This window comes from Haemaphysalis longicornis, unplaced genomic scaffold, assembly GCF_048455015.1.
Source record: "Haemaphysalis longicornis isolate Haplotype H1 unplaced genomic scaffold, Haemaphysalis longicornis Haplotype H1 scaffold_1, whole genome shotgun sequence".
In the NCBI taxonomy this organism is placed as follows: domain Eukaryota; kingdom Metazoa; phylum Arthropoda; class Arachnida; order Ixodida; family Ixodidae; genus Haemaphysalis; species Haemaphysalis longicornis.
Window position 1 is genome coordinate 221,582,973 of NW_027526203.1, and position 22,777 is coordinate 221,605,749.

Consider the following 22,777-nt stretch of genomic DNA (forward strand, 5'->3'; position numbering starts at 1 on the left):
CAAACACACGTTTCACGGAAACCATGGCATCGTCACCTAGAAAAAACGATAGATGTAAGGAAATATGTTGTCTGTAGAGTTCTCTGAAGTGTTTGTGTCGTGTTGTGTTAAGTGCCTTGCATGTGATTAGTATGTGCACTACGGATAGGGCCTCTCCGCACCTGCTGCACTGGGGTCTAGAAGATCCCGTCAGCAGATACGAGTGCGTCGCATGGGTGTGCCCTATCTGCAGCCTACCCAAGGCGACTTCCGTGTGTCTGTTGCGTGAGTCAGCTGTGTACCGTCCCAAGTTTGTTGTCTGTCTGTTCGTCCCAGTGTGTTTGCCATGTTCTGCGCAGGTGTTGTCTTATGTGTGGCTTGAGGTCTGTGTAGGGTACCGTTGTAATGTCCACAGTGTTCCTGAGTGCAGCAGCAGCGGCCCTCTCGTCTGCCAACTCGTTCCCAGCGATCCCTGCGTGTCCTGGGACCCAGCAGAGGACCAGCTCATGCTTTTGTGCATACACGGACATCATAGTGCTGAATACAAGATTAACTATGTGGTTTTTGGGGGGCTTGTGCGATGACAGTGCCCGAACAACACTCAAAGAATCTGTATAAATGATTGAATTGGGGATTTGATTTTCAAGAATGTGTCGTACAATCAGTAAAATTCCATACGCTTCTGCTGAAAAAATTGTTGTGTGGACGCTCATGGTTCTGGCTGCATTGAAATTTGGACCATGAGCAGCGCACGACACCATACTGGAGGTTTTAGAAGCTTCCCCTGTTGAAAATTCCATCAACCAACCATCAAGATTCATTGCTGGAAAGGTTGATTGCGTTTGATGGTCGCCTCGGAAAGCTTGATGTACGTAAGAAACTGTAATGGAAGCTGCTGGAAGGGGACGCTGGAAGGTGCTGGCAGGCATGGTGGCATGCCTTCCATCGTCTTCCACCACCTTCCTCCATGCTGGCAAGCTTGCGGCGCAATGGCGGCAGATTTTGGCGTGATGGCAAGCTTGACTGCTGAATTGATGATGGAAAGGCATTTTCCGAATGAATTACGGCAGCGTGCAAGCCAAAATTCATTCGAGAGCAAAGCGGTTGTAATAACAGAAACATAGCGGTGGCATCGAACGTTTCGAGAAAATTACAAAAACTACCTTTTTGATGTTTGATGCACAAATGAACTTTGATTGCGTGTGATGGAAGAGACACAGGCAGGTGATGGTAGGCGCGCTGTGTCCGCATTGGAAGGTGCTTGCGCGATGGTAAATCTCGCTTGCTGGAAGGATAACATATCGGCATGGTGATAGAAGATGGAAGTGACGGAAAGCTCGATGGTTGAGTCGATGATGGTAAAGTGTGATGAAGGGCAGGAAGGCAGACTTTATTATGTGTAGGATGAACTTCACCTATACATTCCGCTTCGATTAGCGTTTCTGATTCTCGAGCTGACTCGATCTGTCAAATTTTTTCTCCGTTTTCTTTGTCCAGAAGAGCTAGCTAATAGAGAGCTCGGTTTAGCATATCGTTACCGTGTTTCGTTACTGTTTACCGTGTTTTCGGGAGTCGACTGCGCAGCGCGAGACTTACCGCGAACGGTAACTTACTGGCACAGGCTTCACCGTCGCCAGCGGCTTCCGGTAACACGGTAACACGGTAAACCGTAGCGCAAACACGGTAACGATATGATAAAATTATCGCGAGCCCTCAAAACACGACCTCAAAACAATCATTCTTTCCGCTCTGCTTTTATTTGTTTCGTTGCGGATGGGGCGCTGTGCGCGCGGTACTTACGCGTCAAGCGCCTCGCCTATCCAGCCGATTGGTATGCCCCGAAGACAAATTCAATCAAGCGATCAATTGTTATTCGAAAGCTGTTAGACACTCAAATATCTCATTTCATTGCGATGGCTCTTTCATCAGTTAAGTAAAGGCGACCCGGTAGTATTAGGCAGACGGGACCCACCTGTGAGTCCGATGCGATAGAAATTTGTTGGACGCGCATCACGCTAGAATATCTCAAAAACGACAGAAAGTAGATCGATTATCTGACAATGCAATGTTGACGAGTACTGTGCTTTGTATGCTGCATGTTCTACTATCAACTCCGCCGCGGAGTTAGCGCAGTGGTTATAAGCGCGTTTTTGGTGCGGTAGTCCATGGTTCGAGCCTCCACTGAGCTATTCCTCACCGCACTTTTTTTTTTGCTTCTGCGAACATTTTTTACAAGATAATTTGCCTGTTGACCTCGATTTTACTCCTCAGGCGATGTTCCTAAAGGACAAAATGTACGGGTACTTCTTGTAGTGTGTTCGGTGAGAGTACTGCGTGCTAAAAACACGAAGTTTTTTTTTTCACCATGGTGTCTGTATTTTGAGCAAATAACATATGGTTTATTTCCTTAGTAGAAAAGCAGTTGCCGAAGCCTTGGGATACTCTGTACAAGCACCTCCTTCGAGGAACATGCTTCTAATCTGAATATATTGGAAGGTTTCACGTGCCCTCATTTCTTCTTTTCTGGAGAGCAAACTGCATAGCCTGCCTTAAAGCATTTTTTTTTTCAAGCAAATTTGAGCAAAGACATTAAGCAAAAAAATTTTCAGCGCTTCAGCACTGAAATTTTTTTTCTACTGTGCTTATGTTTGATTCGGGCTTTTAAGGGGCGCGCTGCCAGGACTTAATCTTTCGTATGCAGCAAAGCTTTACGAATCCACCACTCCACCAATATCGTTATATATAAGTCCACGCTTGTATGAAGCTGCAGGAAACGATCCCCACTCTTTCAAGCACATTTATTAACCCAGTATTGTTGGATGAGTGAAGTGCACATAGCCCAGAACGTCACTCATGCAGTAGCCTTAATTCCACTTCAACCAAAGTACTGCCACATACTTTAAATCAATTCAGGTCAGAGTATATTTGCAAAAAAAAATACCAGTTATAATGGACCCATTAATCTACATTGATATCCACCCTTATTTTATTCTCTGCATCCCGAAGCTGCGGCATATATTTCTATGGCAATTCCAGCTTTCAGTAATCTACAATACATATAGTTAAAAATAGTAATTGCAACTTAAGTAATCATGAGCCAAGAAAATGCAGGAGAGAAGCAGTTTGTGGTGGCCTCCCTTCTCTGCAGAGCTGACAGGACCTCCAGCAAGCCAGAGGACTGGGTGGCAGACAATACGCGAGCCACCACAAACTGCTTCTCTCCTGCGGGATGCACCGAATTAAAGTGTAGGCACCGACCAGTGTGAGTCTTCTTTCTGAACACCGTAAAGGACAGCCCCACACCATCACGCTTCACCAGGACGTCCAGGAATGCCAGATGCCTGTCGGCCTCTTCCTCAGTCGTGAATTGGATGAATTCACAGTCGTGAATTCACGACTACGCGAGCTCACTACGAGCTTTCATCGTGAGGTTACCCTAGGGGCTTCATCAACTCTGTTCAGCGACAACGCCCTCGCCCTGCGCATGCTGCCGGCGTCTGACTTCAAAAGCACGCAGCAATTCCGTACGTGCCCTGCATCAGATATGCTCTGTCACGCATACTCCGCTCATACAATGTGCAAACTGCGCCCGTGCCGTCTCGCAAACTAAGGCATGAACTTGTAAACGTAAAGGATAAACTGCAGACAGAGAGGTATCCAGGAGTTGTCTACGTCATTCCTTGTGCACACTGCCGTTACGTGTATATTGGCGAGTCAGGAAACTTTGCGAAGCGCCTGCAGCAGCATCAAAATGATGTGAAGAAGAACCACGTGTCGACAAGCACCCTTGCCGAGCACTGCGATACCACATCGCACACAATCTACTGGTCTGCTACATGTGTCCTCGCAAAAGAAAGGAATGCCACCTGACGCCTGCTACTGGAATCACTTCACATACAGACGACGGAACACACACTGAATAGGAACGCCAGAAATCTGCCGCCAATCTACGCAAGTTGCCTGCGCAGCGTTGTGAAGCGTACTTAAGGCGATTATTTCCCTTCAAGGTTTTATTGTGACCAAGGCTTCAGTGTGGAAGCCGAAACGTTAATTTCCTTTAAACAAGAAATAACGTGGTCGGCGTCCTGGCCTTTCTTCTTCAAAATGCATCCCGAACAAATGGGCTTCCGTCATACCCTTGGCTTAAATTACACAACCTTTTGCTCAATAATTTCACCCTCAGGGTTGAGAATGTTTCCATTTGTATCGTGCTCAGGTTGCTGTTTTTGTATCATGCCATGAAAATCACTAAGCGCACCTATAGCCGATAAAAGGAGATTAAAGGCTAGCTTACCTTTCAAGTTCACAAGAGTAGATGGCCCTTTGATGCCATTGATGGTGTCCTTAAACCGAAGAGCCAGTTTCATATCTTGAACCATCATCTCAGATGTCCTTGCTTCTGGTGGCTCATATATGATGTACCGCATGCTCCCTTAAATGAAAAATAAAAACTCGTCACACAATGTCCTCACTACAAGCATGGCACAGAATTTACTATTTTTTTACAAACAGTATTCTTCTGAAAACATTTTATGTAAAACTTTATTTCGCTTTCTTCGTTTTTCCTCACTTTTCACGTGTGTTTTCCTGCCGCATTAAAGCGCACTCAATTGTTCGTCAGCCCCTGTACTCTGTGTTTCTTGCTTAGTCCTGCCATCTGCGCTGTTTTCTTGAAGTTAAAATGTATCAACAGGCCCTTCAGTGCACCCTTCTGCTTTCGTGAAGTGGGCAGCATTGCTGTTTGCATTTATCCATGCGATAAATAAGTTTTGCAATGTGTTTGGGAAAGCAAATATTAAGGCAACTGGTTTACTGTTTTCCACAGGCCATGCCAAAGAACTGCAAGATAAACATGGCTTACCTTCAGTGTGCTCCCCAGGAATGAGGCACCATGGGCATCCAAAGTAGCCATTGAAGTTGACAATGTTGAGCGTGGCTGCTCTTGCTGGAGCATCAACTGAGCACCCCAGGACAGCTACCTTGGACACATGCGTGTGAGCCTCATGGTTCCACTTGATTGCCTTCATGCCATTGAGCTCCTTCACAAATGTGTGCAAGAACAACTGCATGTTGGGATGCTTCTTCCCAAACCACAGTCCTGCAAGAATGGGATGCTTGAAGCGTACGTGGGGTGGAAGTTCATTAACAATGAACTGAAGGGGCCAGATAGAAGTCTTTGAAGACTTCCACACAAGGCTTCCATCTGTGTTGATGAGCAGTGTCAAGTCATCCTTACTCAGGTTTCTTGCCTTTCGCAGCCTTTTGTAGCACTCTGCACTGGTCACATCAGTAATTTGTTCTTCGGGCTGCTGAAGCTTGTTGAGGTTTTCATGAAGGTCCGCTTTTGTTTTTTCAAGAAGAAAGGTGAGCTGCTTCTCCATGTTAAGAATAACAAAAAACAGGCCACGGTCTTTCAATGTCTGAATTCGATCAGTGTGTTGGCACATGGGGCAGTGAGCTGACAGCCCTTGTGCCTCCATTTCAGACTCACACTTCTAACAACCGTAGTGCTGTTGCACTATATCCTGTGTTTCCTTGGACCAGAGCTGCCTAAACAAATACTTGCTCTTGGGCAATACATCCGTTCCGAAAAGAAAGTTGACCAGCTTCGCTAGATCACCAAGGGCTGACCATGTCAGCCCATGGGCAACAGCAAATGACATAATGGCTGCTATAGCACCCGACCTTGTAACTTGGGAATTGGGCAATGTTTGGTCATCAAACTGCGCAAAGCGGGAATGAAGCATGCCATCCTCATCTGATACGTCCAAAAACCCGCTGTCACTCTCATCGTCACTGTCATAGCTGTACTCCGAGCCGCAATACTCGCTGTCATGGTCGCCTTCGTCAATCAGCTGATCATTTTCGGCCTGACTAGTTGAAGGTGCCGCGTCGACATCAGCCGCGCCGCCTTCATTGCTTGCATTTGAAGGTCCGACATCGCTTTCCGAGTGCTCCTGGGAGGCGACCTGTGCGTCACTTGCAGGCTCAACGTTAGATGCGGTCGCACTAAGCGCTGAAGCTTCGAAGTCTTTTTCCCGCTTCCAGCTTGTTGACGCCGGCACATAAAAATAACTGTCACGGTCCAAGTACCGTTTCCGCCGCGCTCTCGCAGGGCTGTCGGACATGGCTGGTCGTGTCCGCAGGCATCAGATGGTAAAGCACATACGCATAGTTGCAACCACAGAAAAACAAAAGTATTTGAATGCGCCTATGCAAGAAGGCTGCGCTGTGATCTAACAAATGCTTGCGGCAGCGCGGGCCCGTCAAAAGAAAAAAAGAAAAAAAAACGCACTAACACTGCAGAAACCAACCAATTTGTTCAGAGGGCGCTGCAAAACTGGCAAAAAAAATATTTTTTTGCATCTCAAAAGTATATTTAGATACCTCGCAAAATATACTGCTTGCTGAAACTGGTTTTTTTTTTGCTTCTGTATCAAAGTTAAATTTATACATGAGTGAATAATGGCTGGCAGCTAATGGTACGATTTAAATTGGGTCAGCAAGAAATTAAGGTCAGTTCAAGTGTTCAGGTCAATTTCCTGAAGCAAGGCTCTGGCCCAGCAAACGCTGCTCATTCTGTTTGGTCCCGCCCGTGAACGCCTTAACGTTAGGTCCCACCATGTGCACTCGTATGTTCGTGCTGTGGCCTACATGACAAGCGAGCGTACAGCTGAAAACTGATTAAAAAATTGAAGGATGCCTAGTTAGAAATAAATGGTTGTTATCAAATCAAAAGCGGAAGCTGGCCACCATCACAACGCGCACCTTTAATCCTTTTTCCTTTGCGAACATGGAGGTGTGGGAACGCGTCACCTAGGCCTGATGATGGAACTTTTTTTCGAAGATAAGGCCACTTACAGCGTCACGGCGCCGTAATTTGTTATTGCGAAATTAAAGTCCCTTCATCAGAGAGGGACTTTATGCGAAATATAACCATGATCAGTATTTCGATATGAACGCAGATAATGTACGTCGGAAAGGTTGTCTGTCAAAAAATGACGAAAACAGGAAAACAACAATGCACATTGACAAAGTTTTCATGGCTGCATGTGATCTCAACACCAAAATCAAACCAAGAATGATGAACAGACTAAACAGGAGGTCGTATGAACAGTAATAGTTAAACCTCATGCATGCAAATGCCTCGAATATAACTTAATGCATTTCCTATTTCTGAAGTCGCTAGCAAAGCAACTGCTAGCGGCCAAACCGACCACATCTGGCTGATGAATGAGGTGACCATCACCCTATCACTCGGGTACGCCAATCACCGAGAAAAGAAAACCTGGAACTGAATTTTTGTGTTCAATGTATATTACATATGTCTTTGTTCCGGCTAGAGAGCAGCTATTTTCCTTGCGTCATACTGATGAAACTGCTGCAACCAAGTACTTGGTTCGTGACGAAACCACGCATACCTTGATATTACCAGAGTCCTATTAAGGGACTCTGATATTACCTAGCAAAGGAGATAAAGGTATCAACACCTACCACTCGATGCACACACACGCACGTGTGTGCGTGTGTGTGCATCGTGTGTGTGCATTGCCACTATCCCGCTTGGGACACAACAATCTGCTTTTTTGTATATTTCGGCATTTCTGCGCAAGTCTGGTGTCAATAAACGCTTCAAAGCTGCACCATGAGCCGAATATATTGGCAGAATGAGTTGCCAGGGCTCGAGTGTCTTTTGTATGGGTGGTGTGGAGATCGGTTTTTGACATTTGCCTGCTCTGAGCAGCTCCGTATTGTATTTTTCATTGAATTTCTATGGCGGAAGCAGTTTTGGGCTACCCAGGAACTGCTCAAAGCTGCTTTAGGCAGACAAATTTTCAAAAGACATGTTCTAATGATGAATCACAAGCTGTATCGAACATTCAGAAATATCAATTATTCCACACTAGTTCTTGTACTAAAACGCGTTTTATAAATGCGAACACACACGTCTCAATGGGCCATTGTACTTTTCAGCAACAAAAATAATTACTTTGTTTGCTGTAAACAGTTTGATTGTTGAAGTATGACCAAAACAAATGTTAATTTTCTTCTCTTTTTTTGTAGTAGTGGCGCACCAAGACATACTTACTCTGCGTACTGCGGTGCTGACATTGCTAACACCCCTCTAGAACAGATGTAGCGCTGTGGGTTTTAGTGAAAAAATGAAAAAGAAAACGAGGAAATCTGGCAATTCTTAGAAAAGCAGTGTATAACCATATATAACCATCGGGTGCCCCTTTACCCATCCCTCACCAGCCCCTGCAGAGCATCCGTTCCCTGACCAGCCCCTGCAGCGCATCCGTTGAAATTTCATGGTGTTTGTAGTCATCGAACAGCCATGCTGGCGTATGTCAAATATGAAGATAAGCTACGTGCAATAGTGCCTGTTCATTTAATTAAGAATTTTCACCCGCATGATGACACAGACTTCGATAGCACGAAGAGGGTTCAAGCTTTTTGGACGAACGAAGACGGTTCCGTGGAAGGGTATTATCCCGGCCGCGTCGTCGCCCTCACCGGTAAGAACGCTTGCCTTCTCATACATTAACGCAAATGCCACAGATTTACTTCTACCTTCTCATGCGTTCATTTCGTGCAAACAAAAGCAGAAATGTCGTGGCATACAAGATTTTTAGATTGTTGTGCGTTGATTCAAGCCTATTCGGCGCTTTGAATCCTGACAACAACTTGTGTTTTGTTAAGCACGAAGTCGCGGGTTTGCATTCTGGTCACTGGTGGTTGTTCGCCTTTCAATTCGCGAAGCGTTTGCCGGGCGTGAGAAGGGAGAATGGCCGTTGTCTGAAGTGTGAATTGCTTTTTTTGTATTTCATACGTCGCCCGGCGTAATCAGTGAGGATTGGCTGGGTTCACGTTGTCATCGATCAGTGTAGAAACACGTTCACTCAATGGTCAAAGCAGTTGCCCGTGCCCACTGCTTTCGTTTTTATGTTCAAGCACGTCGTCTCAGGCTGAAGTCGTGTGCATTGTGCACTTTTGAAAGAAATGGACATGTTGTGACATAGTGTTCAAGCACTTGCATATGCTGTCTAAAAGTGTACGCCTCGGTGCCATGTGTGGGCGAAGGTCAACAGCTTCGTGCAGTTTCTTCACTCCACATCCGGAATTCTGCCCCTCGTACAATGCATATAGGATTCGAAACGCCGGGAATGTGCAAAACTAGCTAAGGTTAGGGTTGGATTTTTCAAAAGTTGTAGCTGGTATTTCACTAGAATCTTATTTCGCTTTCACTCATCTTGTTACCCATGTTTTAACAATGCGCTTCCTTGGCTTTCCTCATTGCTGGAACGTAATAAAATAAATTGTGGCCTGTCATGTCCCTTTTAAGCATGGTATTCACTGTGCAATCGCACTACACCAAAAATGTGGCTTATGTATGCAGCCACGAAAAAGGAAGGCACAACAATGTATAGCGATATAAAAACAACTGTTGCTGTGTCCACAATACTGTACACAGATTGCACAATTATCTGGCTGCATATTGCTGCAGGTATGGCACCAAAATCAAAACAAACTAGCAAAACAAGTGTTTGGAGTCGCTGTGGGATCTTTTGGTTTCTGGCTTTCATTTTGTTCTTCGATGATTAAACACGGCACTACAAAAACTTCCAGTTGAGATTTTATAAATTTCTGAAGGCGTATTGTTAAAATACTTCTCATGCAATCTCAACCACTTCCGGTGTAAGTTGCATGGTATAGCCAGCGGCAGCGACAGCTGTCTTCATTTTTCGCTATTTGCTACCTTATTTTAGAAAGGTTGCTCATAAGAGTGTTCTCAGTGAGGTCTAAAGCAACTTGCATTTTGTCTTTAGTGTCACCTTTAAGAAAATATAAGTGGATGAGTTTCAGGTTTTTTGTGTGATTTTAGTTCTTACTCGGTGCCCTCATGTTTCCAGAAAACCTGGATTCACTTCGGCTGAAGGCCAAAGGCATGCGAGAGCCGTTCCCGAGGGTTCTTGGAGTGGGCATAAGAGAAACGACCACACCAGCTGCATCCAAGAAAAGGGCAGCTGGCCGCTCTCTAAGGCAATTTAACAATTAGTAATTGCAAATTCCTCTTGGCAAACTTGTTCCTTTAACACGAAGAAAGGCTCGGGAGAGGATTGTAGACACTACATTGGTTGTGAGAAGTGTGGCAGTGAGAGAAGCTCTTCATTAGAAAACAGAGTAAATGTGTTATAGAGATCTGGAAGCTGCCACGCACCGCCTTACGAACAGGCCATGACTTGGGACCATGAAGACTTGCTTAAATTAAGTGTCGATCACGACCTGCCGAGCATGGTAACTTTGATCCACTCGTTCTCCACGCATAGCCGCTCACGGGCGACCTCAACAAAGTTGTGGGGCTTTTAGTGGTTATTGGGGGTCGATAGCAATAACATTGTAGCAGTGGTCGTGAAAGGCTGGCGTACCAAAACCCATGTTGCAATAAAGCTGAGCCGATGTCCACTGGTTATTTGGAGCAGTGACAGATGTGAGTAAAGGTGAAGGAAGTGGAAAGTGTGAGCAAAATACAAAAGAGACTGGGAAACCTTCTAAGATGGCATTTCACATCACATGAAACTTCACGTGAAGGCTGGTTAGACCCTCTTTTATCCTTTTCCTTTCCCTGCTAAATAGCGTGACTAAAAACAGTTGTAGACATGCTGGCGTCCAATTATCAGGACGTGGGTGATGGCTAAGAAAACTTGTGGCACCAAACAGGAAACAATGTTAGTATCAGTGCAAAGTTATTGCTTGTTTTTCCAGACCAAGGACATCGAGAAGCAAGCGAAGAAGAGGAAAAAGGAGGCCACTGAAGCTCTCCATGAAAATATCATGGCAGAGTTGAACCGAAGCCCGGATGCGAGGGTATGTGTTCTTTCATAACATGTTTTATTACACAACAAAAGGAGTTGCATATGCCTGAGCCATGGTTAATTACATACACTTATTTTGGATCAGTTGATTGAATATTGCATGGCAGTTCAGGTTGTAGTGGCTTGCTCGAGTACCAGCAAATCAGGCAAAAATTCTAGGTAACATTGGGAATGGGCAACGAAAAATTTACATAATTGCAGCTACAAACTTTAACCTCATCAAGCAACAAGTAGTGAGATCCAATGTTCTTATTCGTGAAGAAGCCCTGGTGGTTACATTGGCAAAAGTACAGTTGATTGCCATGCTTATTATTACTAATACACAGTGTCTCAATAGGTATAATCGCAAACCCAATAGTAAAACTGAATTACAGGACACCGTTTGTGTTTTAGTTGCATCTGCTTTCATAATTTACAGTCTACAGCAGAGCCAAAACGACCTCGCCTTGGTGCGCGACTGCGGCGGACCAGGCAAGCTATGAAAAAGCTTCAAAAGAAGCTGGACATAGCTGAGGCACAGGTTCAACGGCTAACCAACGTGCTGTTGAATAGAATAGGTAACTATGCCTTAAATCTTGGTAATGTGCCCACATTGAAGCATTATGCCATTCTGCAGTACACTGTACTTATAAAGACAATGCATAGGATTGCCACTTGGCTAATCTGTACCACGACTAAATTTAAACTGTCACGATTTATTGGGTGTTATTTTTTCTGCATTGAAAATTTTGTTACGCATTTCCGTGCGTCTTGTTCGGCTGTTCGAGTGTCATTGCTTATAAAAGATGCCCAAGCAACGCCGTGTGTACAACCAACCTCTCATGCATTGTTTCTTTACATCACTGAAATTCACACAACCTTTATGTGGAATTTTGTTTTTTTCTTGCAGCTGCTGTTGAGATATTTTTGCTATTCGCAGACGAAGTTTAAGTTTTTGGCCAAGCAGGACTTTCTGCTATACTAGTTGAAGTCTCTTGGTATGTAGTGCAGTGAAAACTCATGGACAGTGAGCACAAAGTAGAGAGGACAAGAGCTGCATTTTTGTTTTAAGGGAGAGTGCTTGTTTCTTGCCTTTCAGAAGAAAGGATGCTATAGTGGTGTATGACATTTCGGCGCACATAAAGATCCCCAGGTGGTCAAAATTAATCAACAGCCCTCCACTACAGCGCGCATCATCGCCTGAGTACAGTTGGCGCATTATACCCCACAATCAACGGGATGCTATAGTGGCTGAAAGTGCTGGCGGAACATGATAAAAACGGGTTACTGCGTTACCTGCTATTTTGTTCACTGAGAGCAAAAGATTCAGGTTAAGACAACTCGGCAAGTGGTGGTAGCTTGCGGTCTCCAGCGATTGTAGTTATATGTGAGCGAGAAAAGGTTTTTTTTTATTTTCCACTGCCAAGTTCAAGAGGAGTGCCATGCCAAATTCCAATTATTTCTTGCACACCAGCTGCTTTGGTCTTTTAGTGAGCCACCCAAAAGACTGCACCCAAAAGACCGCCAGTATTGCATTCAGGCTTCGGCTTTGTGGTTAGTGAACTGGTGGTCGCAAAAACCTGCATGATATTTATTCCGTGCACAAGGGCTTACATTTTAAATAGCCCAACTTATTTAAGCTTGACTGGTTATTTTTGTTAGTTTCTCTTGCGTTTGCCTTTGGCCGGTCACTGTTAGCATAGGTGTGCGCAGGGTTATAGATTAGGGGGGGCAAAGTCTTACCGCAGCGCCCCCCCCTCCCCCTCTACCTCACCACCAACTCCTGACCTCTTCCCATGTGTAAGAATTTATAAGATCCATTGAGAAGAAATGAAAGAAATGCGTATGAATTTATAAACTTAATATGGTCTATTCTGAAACTCGCTTTTGCGCGGCTTTTTTGATCAGCGCTGCGCACGTTATTTACGAGGAAAAGTAGAAAAAGGACAAGCTCCGCAATAGATGGAAAATTTAAAATTATGTGATAACGTGTTTCTCAAACAGCCTGCGTCTGGTCGATCCCCACCTTTCCGGTACTGAAAGTAAACAGCTTTTGGAAGGTAACGTGAGAGTTCTTCGGCTGCCATTACCGTGAAAACACGCGTGGTCATACCCTTACGGAACAGGTTCGATTGAGTAAAGGTATGGGGCAAATTTGGCGCCCCCCCCCCCCAAGATGATTAGGGGGGGTCACGCCTATGACTGTTAGCCTGCTAATACGGTTACTGGTGCATGTTAGCGGCCATGAAAAGCCAACTGGATGAGTGTAAAAGTAATGGGGCTTTCATCATTTAAAATTACCAGGGACAGCTATTTTACTATGTGCTGTTTTCAATTTTTCTATTAGTTCTGGTTATGCAATTGCTCATTGCATACTGTAATTTCTGTTCTTGTTGTCACTGCAGAGGCTGCTGGTACAAGCTCTCATGTGCCGGCGTGCCAGTGCCGACAACATGCCGGCGAGGTTGTGGCAGAGTTTGTTCTGCCATCACTGGATACAGGTAATGTTTTGGTAATTGTGGCTACTGAGATCTAGTATTAAGCTTTTGTGTCAACTTTCACAGCCTCAGGTCTCCCAAGGGAGATGATTGAGGAGCTGGACGAGCCTCTATATGATGATCGAGGTATGTTTGTCAATTCAAAACTCATCTGAATTATTTCTGGTGAAACACATCTGAAAGGCATGCTTTGCGTGTGCAGTGTACACCCACTAGCAGCTGCAGATTGTTGAAAGTGAGCGAGCGGGTATATTTTGGGTAGATCTTATTGCGTGGGATTCTGTAACACAAGGCACCGGCACCTATTCTCGCTTTCCTTCGCGGTGAGTTAGGCACCCTCAGTGGGCACTCTATTGACAACAATGTAGCCTCCACAGTGCTGCATGCAGCTTGCGGTATGAACTGTAGGCTTTCGTGTTTATGAATCTGTGCTTTCACCTCTGACAAAATGATTGCTTTTCAAAGGTGTCGCTTGTTTCACTAGGAAGCTGCCATCAGGTGTAGTCTGCAAGCGAAGAGACGACACACAAACAGAGCTTTTAAGCTTCATATGCAATGTGGAGGACTTGCAGCCATATTTGGTTCTGTTTATTCTTGGTCCTGTAACATTGTGCCGTGTTGTCATGAAATATAGTCTGAAACCGCTTTGCTAGTTGAAAAGCTTAACAAATGAGAGCTGGATGCCTTAGCTACAGCAATGAAACGGCCGTGCACATTTCCAGGAGTACATCCGAATAGTAGCTTAATTAGCCCACTGTGTGAGTAAAACTCACATTGCCTGGTTTTGAAATGTGTCCTCAAGCGGTTTGGTTTCAGCCCCCTTTGGGGCTGGGGCTTTATACTAAAACATCAAACTTTGCAGAGGAATAGCGCTGCTTGCTTTTAGTGAATCCTCTTTGAACATAACCATTAGTCTTTTGGGGGGCTGAATTAAGTGCTTCTTTGTTTTCGCTCTACAGGCATCGAATTCTGCGTGCCTTTGAGCACTTCGGTTGCGCATGAAGAGGGCCCATCACTTTTGGGTGAGTGGTGTGTTGTATCTGTTACTTTCGCAGTACATATTTTACTGTTATAATTGCTTGTGGTGTGTTCTGCAGGCAGTGGTGCTGCTGCAGTGCCAGTGAGCAGCGACTTCGAGTGCCCTTGGCCACAAGGGCCAACAGGTGAGTGTGGTGTTTCGCTTATCGAAAGAATTTTTTAACACATTTGGTGGGGGCCACCTCATTATGATGTGCAGGTGATGGTGCTGCGGCAGTGTCACCCGCCAAACTTGCTGAGTGTCCCGAGGCCTGGGGACTGGCAGGTGAGCCTAATGGTTCACTCATGTACAGAATTCCTTAACATATAATTTGTTGGGGGGCCACCTCATTACGTTATGCAGGTGATGGTGCTGTGGCAGTGCCACCCACCAGCCTTGCTGAGCGGCCCGAGGCACAGGTACTAGCAGGTGAGCCTAATGGTTCACTCATGTACAGAATTCCTTAACATATTTGGTGGGGGGCCACCTCATTATGTTATGCAGGTGATGGTGCTGCAGCAGTGCCACCCACCAGCCTTGCTGAGCGGCCCGAGGTACAGGTACTAGCTGGTGAGCCTAATGGTTCACTCATGTACAGAATTCCTTAACGTATTTGGTGGGGGCCACCTCATTATGTTATGCAGGTGATGGTGCTGCAGCAGTGCCACCCACAAGCCCCGCCGAGTGTCCCGAGGCCCGGGGACTGGCAGGTGAGCGTGGTGTTTCGCTCATGCACAGAATTTAAAGGGGAACTCACACGAAAATTTGATGTTCCACTTTTATTGCTTTTATTGATGCTTAATGGTCTGGCGAACCCGAAACAGCGCTTCAAATACTTCAAATTAATTACATTGAACGGCCTGAAAACCGCTTGTTTTAAATTCTTGCACTTTCATCCCGAACTGCGCATATGACAGAATCCCGGCGTGACCTCACCGCTTTGTGCGGATGTCAAAACAATGGGGAGGCCGGTGGGGATGCTGTTTCGGCTGAGCTGCCTGAAGGTGCTAGGCCTACCATTGCAGCACAAGCTCGATTACTGATTTCAATAAAAGTCCTGATGGCGACTTCAATTGCGATTCTGGGCTATATTATCGATTCCTTTCCCATGTGTGGAACTTTTTTTCCAACAGTGCCTTTCTAGGCAGCAGTTATGCCTCTAGCTCTGGCTCTGTGCACCCGTTTGTGAATGTGCCGGCGCCCGCTCGGCCCTCGCGGGGCCGTGTGCGTGAAGTGACGTCATGATTTTTTGACGAGCGTTGTCGCGTCACTTTTTTTGGCTTTCACGGGGTGATGTCACGCTGATGTCCAGTTGCTGAATGCCGCTCCGCGCGCGTCTCCGTCGGCGCGACAAATGAGATCCATAGTGTGTTCTTCGCGTCGCAGGCCCCTCATATTTCAGCCAGGGTATTCTGTTGAGCAAAGGAAGCGAACAGTGCTATAATAGTAACGCCGAAAATTGGTGTCAGTACTCCTTTAACGTACTTGGTGGGGGGCCACTTCATTATGTTATGCAGGCCGGGGTGCTGCGGCAGTTCCGCCCACCAGCCTTGCCGAGCGGCCCGAGGCCCGGGGACTAGCAGGTGAGCGTGGTGTTTCACTCGGGTACATTTTTAGTTGGGGCGCCTCATTTAGGTTCAAGCTAGGGTCATCAGCTGTATGTAGTTCATGTAGCCAAACATCATCTATTTAGTGACAGTTATATGAATCATGGCAAGTTGTGCTTTTATTGCTACTACGCTGAGTTTAAGGCCAAGGTCTATTTTTCACTTCAGAAAGCTGGGGTTGGGAACATATCATGAGTAGCTGTGGCATGAGGCCAACTGTCATTACAGGGTGTTTTTCTCTATGGTCACTAATTTATTGAAGATGTTCTGTTGTGGCATTCTCTTAATCTTCAGTACCAGTGAACTATGATCGTTCATATCAGTTTTTCTAAAGTGTTGCAGGTGGATGAGTTCAGACGTTTTAGTCAGTTCAGCCTTTTTTTTTATTTTTGAATATGAAACTTTTTTCAAGCCATCAATAGTCTTTTATACAAACTTATGTTACCCTGTGGCCTTGTCTCATTAATGTGGGCACTTGACAGTGTGGACAAAACTTTCAGTGTCAGGCTTCATAACATTAGTTGAAACATGCAGTCCAAACTAGGAATGGTCTTTTGTATGAATGGCTAAGTGCATTCATTGCCATTGCATTACTGTGGACACTTGTAAAAAAATGTCTACAAAGGCTGCAGTGCATTCTCAGATTTCTATATTGTTTATGGCTCTCCTCCGTTCATTTCTTTTTTTGGGCTTCAACAGCTAAACAGGAACGAAATCTGTATTGCAAAAAGGCTGCAGTGTGGTGCCAGTGAAGCTCCAAAAGGGCAACAATTATGTGATACTAGCTCGCCCAAGAGAAAGGTGAATCTGTAGTTGGGCAATGCTTAATATCACTCGGTACGAGTTTTTAAGGTGTGTTGAACTCTCTGCCCCCGAACATTACTGCCGAAATTGAGCCTTCGCAACAATGAGTTATTTGCTGTTAATGCACACCACAATAGTGAACTTGTAGGCCATTGCTGCACTTGTGTGAGAAATGAGGTACTGTGAACTGATGATTTCAGGTGGTAGCTTCGAAAACTGAAGATCTGAAGATGGTGTCGAATTCACTTAAAATTTAACCAGTATGAATGACTGGTGACATGCAAGAATTGTCGGCAATACCTCTGCTAAGGAAAAGGAAAATAAAAGATAACCTTCTGGCCTTCCAGAAAAAGCATCAGCTTTGTTAAAAATAATCGATCGATGATTCCAATGTTCGGGAATCAGTGACGAGCGCACTTTGGAGCTTGTCAACGAATTTGCTCAGCAAGCCCATTTATTGATGAAAACCTTGTGCGGTCAGAAGCAGGCGATGAAAAGGCGGGATCAGATGTTGAACTAGGAGTTGTTTTCCATAGCATAGCGCCCACATTGGATGCAGGAACCATGTTAACGGGCACTTTAAGTAAGTGATGTCATTTGCACTTCTTACATGCTAAGTGAAGCTAAGTTTATCAAAGAAAACCCTCTTGACTTCGTTTTTTTTTCACTGAAGAAACAGTAGTTGTGTTTTTGCTGCACTTATTTATTTTTTAAACATTCATTAGTATGGATGGCTTGCATTGTAGACATTTTTTCTGGGAAACCAGCGTTGATAATACTGTGCAGCATTTTTTAATGATCTGTAGCTACTATGTTGGTGACATAGTAGCTTAACTGTTCTGTCTCTAAGGGCATGCTTTAAATCTGGCGAAAGTGAGACGAGATGATACGCATTGATTCATTCTTTCTGTGTTTGCAGTAGCTGCTGTAGCCACAGCTGCGGTACGGGGTGGCGCTGGCGCTGGCCAAGCAAGAGCTCAATTGCACCTCTTCAAAGCTCGTTTACAGTGGCCGACGGCAAGGTGACTGACACTTTTTTTTGTAGGCTGCTGTAAGAACTTGTACTGTACGCACATATGAATACAAAGAAAAAGGAGCAAAGCGTGTGCAAATATTGTAAACTGGACTCGAATTATGCATTAAGTTGCACTGCTTAACTGTGTGGCCAATAGAGGTCTCTAGGGCACCTAATCACTCCTCATGGTGTAGAAAATGCAAAACCATTTGTGTCCAATTGCCAAATATGCCTTTTCATTATCATCCTTTCTCTATTGGCTGTAACTGCATGTGTCCAGTGAAGCGACTGTGTCCAAAGTCACCCTGTGCCCTCTGCTTCTTCACTCTTATACTGTTTCTGACCCCTTGTATTCAGAAATAAAACTTATGCCACGAGGCAGTGTTTTGTACAAGTTTGAAAAGGAACCAGAATGAGAAGAGGCCGTTACAAGTTTCAAAACCTTTTCTTAACTCTTTCAAGACTGTCCCTATTCAGAATCCTTCAATTTGAATGATACCTTGGGAGATGAAGTGTAACTTTATGTTTTCAGAGATAACTGACAGTGAACGGCGACAAGCACCAACCACAGAGTTTCGTTTTCAACTTCATGCATGTTTTTCTGCATTGCGTGCTTGTCCCAAATACTGTGCTGGCCGTAAATGAAAAGTCAGTCATTGACAAGATGTTTTTACGTTACGTGGGGGCGAATGCGTGCCTTTGATAATGTCAAACCGCCAGATTTCTTCCGGGGAACCACCCGAAATTGCACATTCAAAATGGAGGTTAGGCTTCACTGCCAGGCACGATCGCCACGCGTGCTGAAATTTTTTTTAATATCTGACAAACTATTCCGTGCAAGTCTACATTTTTTTCTAGGGCATGTTTTTTAAATGTTTCCCTATAAAAAATATATTATTTTTCTTCTGCTACCGGGGGTTTGTTATACACAACTCCTTTTTATTATTTTCTTCGACAACCTCGCAAAAATTTTGATTTTGATATGTTTTTGCAACTATGATGCATGAAAACATTTTCAAAACTTGTGTTATTGGAAAGGCCGTTAAATAATGTGCATTTTTTGTTCCTGTAATTAGTGCCTAACCAATTTCTTTTGCAGCAGGAAAATGTTTTCTTGGACCCCTAAAAATATCAATTTTCCCGCAGTCACGAAAGAGTAAAGGCATCCTTATCAGAAGCACCCTTTCCTGAGCAAATTGGGCTCCTGCAAACACGGCTGACACACAACTCTCCAATCTGCATATAGCGTGTGGGTGGGACCTGGGTGGGCCAGTGGGGAAGGATACTGCTGTGCTGCCAGTTTTGAAGCCATTGAATCACAGCTGCGTCAGTGGCTGGTCCCCTGCTTGACATCATGGAAGATATTTGATTGGAACTTTCTCGACTAGCCAGAATGACTATTCGTTACGTAAATTTCTACCTCACTATGATCCCCTTTTTCGCATGTTGAACTTAGTTCTTGCGGTTGGTTACATTTTGCCAAGTGGCAACAAACTTGCCCCACATGCCTTTATCACTCATTCCTTGGGAGGGAGCGCCATGGTACTGGCACTGGGCGCACCACATGTCACCCAGTTTGCACGCAGATGTGATCATTTTTTGTGTGTAGAAAGCGCTTCGTCCTTTACAGCTGTATCAATTTCTCATGATAATGCACAAAATTTGCCACCTTAGCTAAGCTGTCGTGACGTTGGTTGGGAAAAGACGCTCCTTACCCCTGTATTCAGAAAACATACTTAAATTATGCCTTAAGGAGGCCTTTCATAAGGGTGTAGCCCGAAAGAACCCATTCCCGTTTGACCCCTTCCCGTTTGAACCTATTCCCGAAACGCCCTTCCCGCTTGACCGGTCCCGTGTGCACCCGTTCCCGAAACGACCTTCCCGTTCGGGCGCTTCCTGTTTCAGCCCGTTCCCAAAACGCCCTTCTCGTTACAACCCGCTCCCAAAGCGCCCTTCTCATTTGAACCCGCATCGTTGCAACCCATTTGAATTTCTGAAAATATGCGTTACCGTCTTTGAAACTGTTCCCCAAAATGTGCTTACAAGCAACGGGTCATGCACTAAAAACTGGTATGCACCAAATTTTCCGGAATCGACCGAAATTTCCGGCCGATGATAGTTTCCGAATGCCTTAGGCCGATACTGCCCTCTTGACACAAAATTTGTAACAGCGAAAGTGTACTATAAAGATACCCAATATCTTGAGGAACGCACGCATTAAATTTTTTGCTGTTGGTGTTCGTACGTGCGGCTGAAATTTATTTATCAGCCGCTCTTATGCTCATTGTTTGGAGCATAGCTTTGCCTTCGGGTTCGGGAGATCTATAGATCAAAGATGTCCGTAGGAGAGACTTTAAAAAAGGCAAAAACATGTGCAAAAATCTCAGAAATGGATACAAATGCCTTTCCTACGTGAGTAATGGGCAGATATAATTATTTATTTACTGATACTTTACGGCCTGGTCTGGCTCATGCAGGAGTGAACATAAAAACACATCAGTATTGGTTGGCGTAGTTTAAAAACGACCCACACAAATAAGTAAAAGACATAAATATGTAATAGACGCAAAGGGGTCCGAACACGGATATGCATTTGTAATGTATTACAATTTTAAAATACGACGATTCAACCAGAAGACATATTTACAATACGTGGGGAAAATTCTTCTAACGATACCGAGTTGATGTCTTCTCTCTGAACGTCTGAAAGGCCCTTGGAGATAGTGTTCCAACGACAATTTTAAGTTTCTGTAGTAAAGAAAATTTAGGCTAGAGACGACCCTGCGCTGCTTAAGTTTTTGAAGGTTTGCCCTATTATGCAAATTGAGTACGCTAGAGTGACGGGAATAAACAGAATCAATAAAACGCAAAGCTAAGTTTATAATTTTCGCCGCTTCTCATGACTGCGATTTTTTATAGCCAGATGTGGCATGTGTATCCAGATACATAGGGTTACTTTATTTTTATACATTTTTTTATCTTTTATAGTTTTCATCTGTTTCTTTTCGACATTGATGTACACTTGCGCTATTATAACTTAATGTTTTAGTCCACCAAGCTGAGCACGAGGTCGCGGGTTCGATTCCCGGCCGCGGCGGCCGCTTTTCTGATGGAGGCGAAAAGTAAAAACACCCGTGTGTACGAGATTTCGGCGCACGTTAAAGATCCCCAGGTGGTCAAAATTAATCCGGAGACCGCCTCATCGCCTGCGTTGCGTCGGCGCGTTAAACCCCACAATCAATCAATCAATCAATGTTAGTCCACCAAATACGATTTCTTTCAAAGTGAGGGTGTTTTTGCGATTTTTTTATTTGTGCTTCCGCGGCGCTTTTCTGGGCTTTTTGATTTTATCATTTTTTGGTTTGTTAATTTAATAGACTTGTTTGCTAATTTAAAAGACTTGTTTAATAATTTGTTAATTGTTAATTTTTTGTTAGGCTTTGTTAATTTAAAAGGTTTGTTAATTGGTATAACGAATTGTAACCAAATGTCGCGTCTCTAGATTCAAAAAGTGAAGCTCAGGTTTGAAAAGCTGTCAAGGACTCTGGATGTACTGAGCATGCTATCACAGCGGCTGTGAACAAACGGAAATAAATGAAAAACAATATGAAAATGTTTTTATAACGTTTCATAAACTGGGTACGTTATTCCGGGAACGGGCTAAATAGGAAAATACGAAACGGGAAGGTTCTTTCTCCCCGGGTTGAAATGGGAAGGAACAAACGGGAAGGTTGAAATGGGAACGGGTTCAAACGGGAACGGGCCAAGTGGGAAAGGGCGAAACGGGAAGGTCGTTTCGCGCCGGGTTGAAGCGGAACGGTACAAGCGGGAAGGATGAAATGGGAATGGGTTCAAACGGGAACCTCCCTCTGCTCGTGGCTTCCGCGATTTGCTGCCGACGGCGCGCCGTTGCTCCGGCCGTCCCATTCGGCGCGGAAGCAAGGTGAGCGGTGTAATTTTGCTAACTCCGACACACTCCGCGAGGCGGCGCCATTAGCCATTAGCCTAAAAAAAACACCCAAAAGCTTCTGGAACAAAGAAATCAAGGCGGCGATAGAGAGGCGTAAACAGGCGTCTAGAGAGCACAGGCAGGCCATGAGGATGGGGAGACATCAGGAGGAGGTGGACCTAAAATGCGAGTAGTATAAGCAAATGAAACAGGGAGTGCAGGCGAAAATAAAGGGGGACAGCGCGCGATGAGTAGCGCAAATACGAGGAAGGGGTAGAGACGCGCCGAAAAGGTTTTGGAACCATGTGCAGGCATTAGGGAAACGTACGAGTCCCACAGAAGGCGGTACTATAGAAAACGAGAAGGGGCAGATGCTCAATGGAGAGGAAGCATTGGCATACCTACACAAAATCATCACGGAGAAGTTCGGTGAGGTGGATGAAGAGGCCCCGCAGCGACACAGAGATGTCGCGGCGGGTAGGCCGGAATGCCTAGAGATAGATGGGGACAAGCTGAAATGGAAAAGAGCAGAGGAAAAGGTCCCCAAAAATACCGCGGCAGATACGGATGGGATTGTTTTTTCCCGCGGAGAGCCGCCACTTCCGGTTCGGGAGCTCTCCTGGCCTCCCGTACGCCGTCGGCTTTCACGCGCGTGTGTGCTTGTCGTTTATCTGTTTCCACCGGGAAAAAAAACCGTTCATGCATCGGGAATTCCATAAATAACAACGATTGACCGTACTAGGGGTTTATCTGACAGGTAAGCATAGGCGTGCGCAGAGTTCTCGATTTGGGGGGGCAAAGTCTTACCGTGCGCCCCCCTCCCCTCCCCCCCCCTTTACAGCAACACCCGACCTCTTCCCACTGAAGGCCTAGCGGTCCGAACATCGTGCAAAGAGGGATGGTTATAAAATTTTTATTTCAATGTGATGGAATTGCAACACATACAAAATATTTCTGAGCAGAAATTCTTACTTTATGTGTTACATTGGCAAAATATGGGCCAATTTGGCGCCCCATTCAGATGATTAGGGGGGGCGGCCGCCCCTCCTGC

General features: G+C 45.0%; 2 long non-coding RNA genes across 2 annotated transcripts; both read left to right on the forward strand.

Annotated features, from left to right (window-relative positions):
* Positions 1–14,567: 14,567 nt before the first annotated feature.
* LOC144168435 (uncharacterized) lies at positions 14,568–14,925 on the forward strand. The gene is made up of 3 exons (XR_013322180.1): positions 14,568–14,636; positions 14,715–14,780; positions 14,856–14,925. It is a non-coding gene; the product is annotated as an uncharacterized LOC144168435 (long non-coding RNA).
* A 66-nt stretch (positions 14,926–14,991) lies between these two features.
* On the forward strand, positions 14,992–17,787 carry LOC144168442 (uncharacterized). Its single transcript, XR_013322181.1, has 3 exons — positions 14,992–15,061; positions 15,869–15,934; positions 17,682–17,787. It is a non-coding gene; the product is annotated as an uncharacterized LOC144168442 (long non-coding RNA).
* Positions 17,788–22,777: the final 4,990 nt, after the last annotated feature.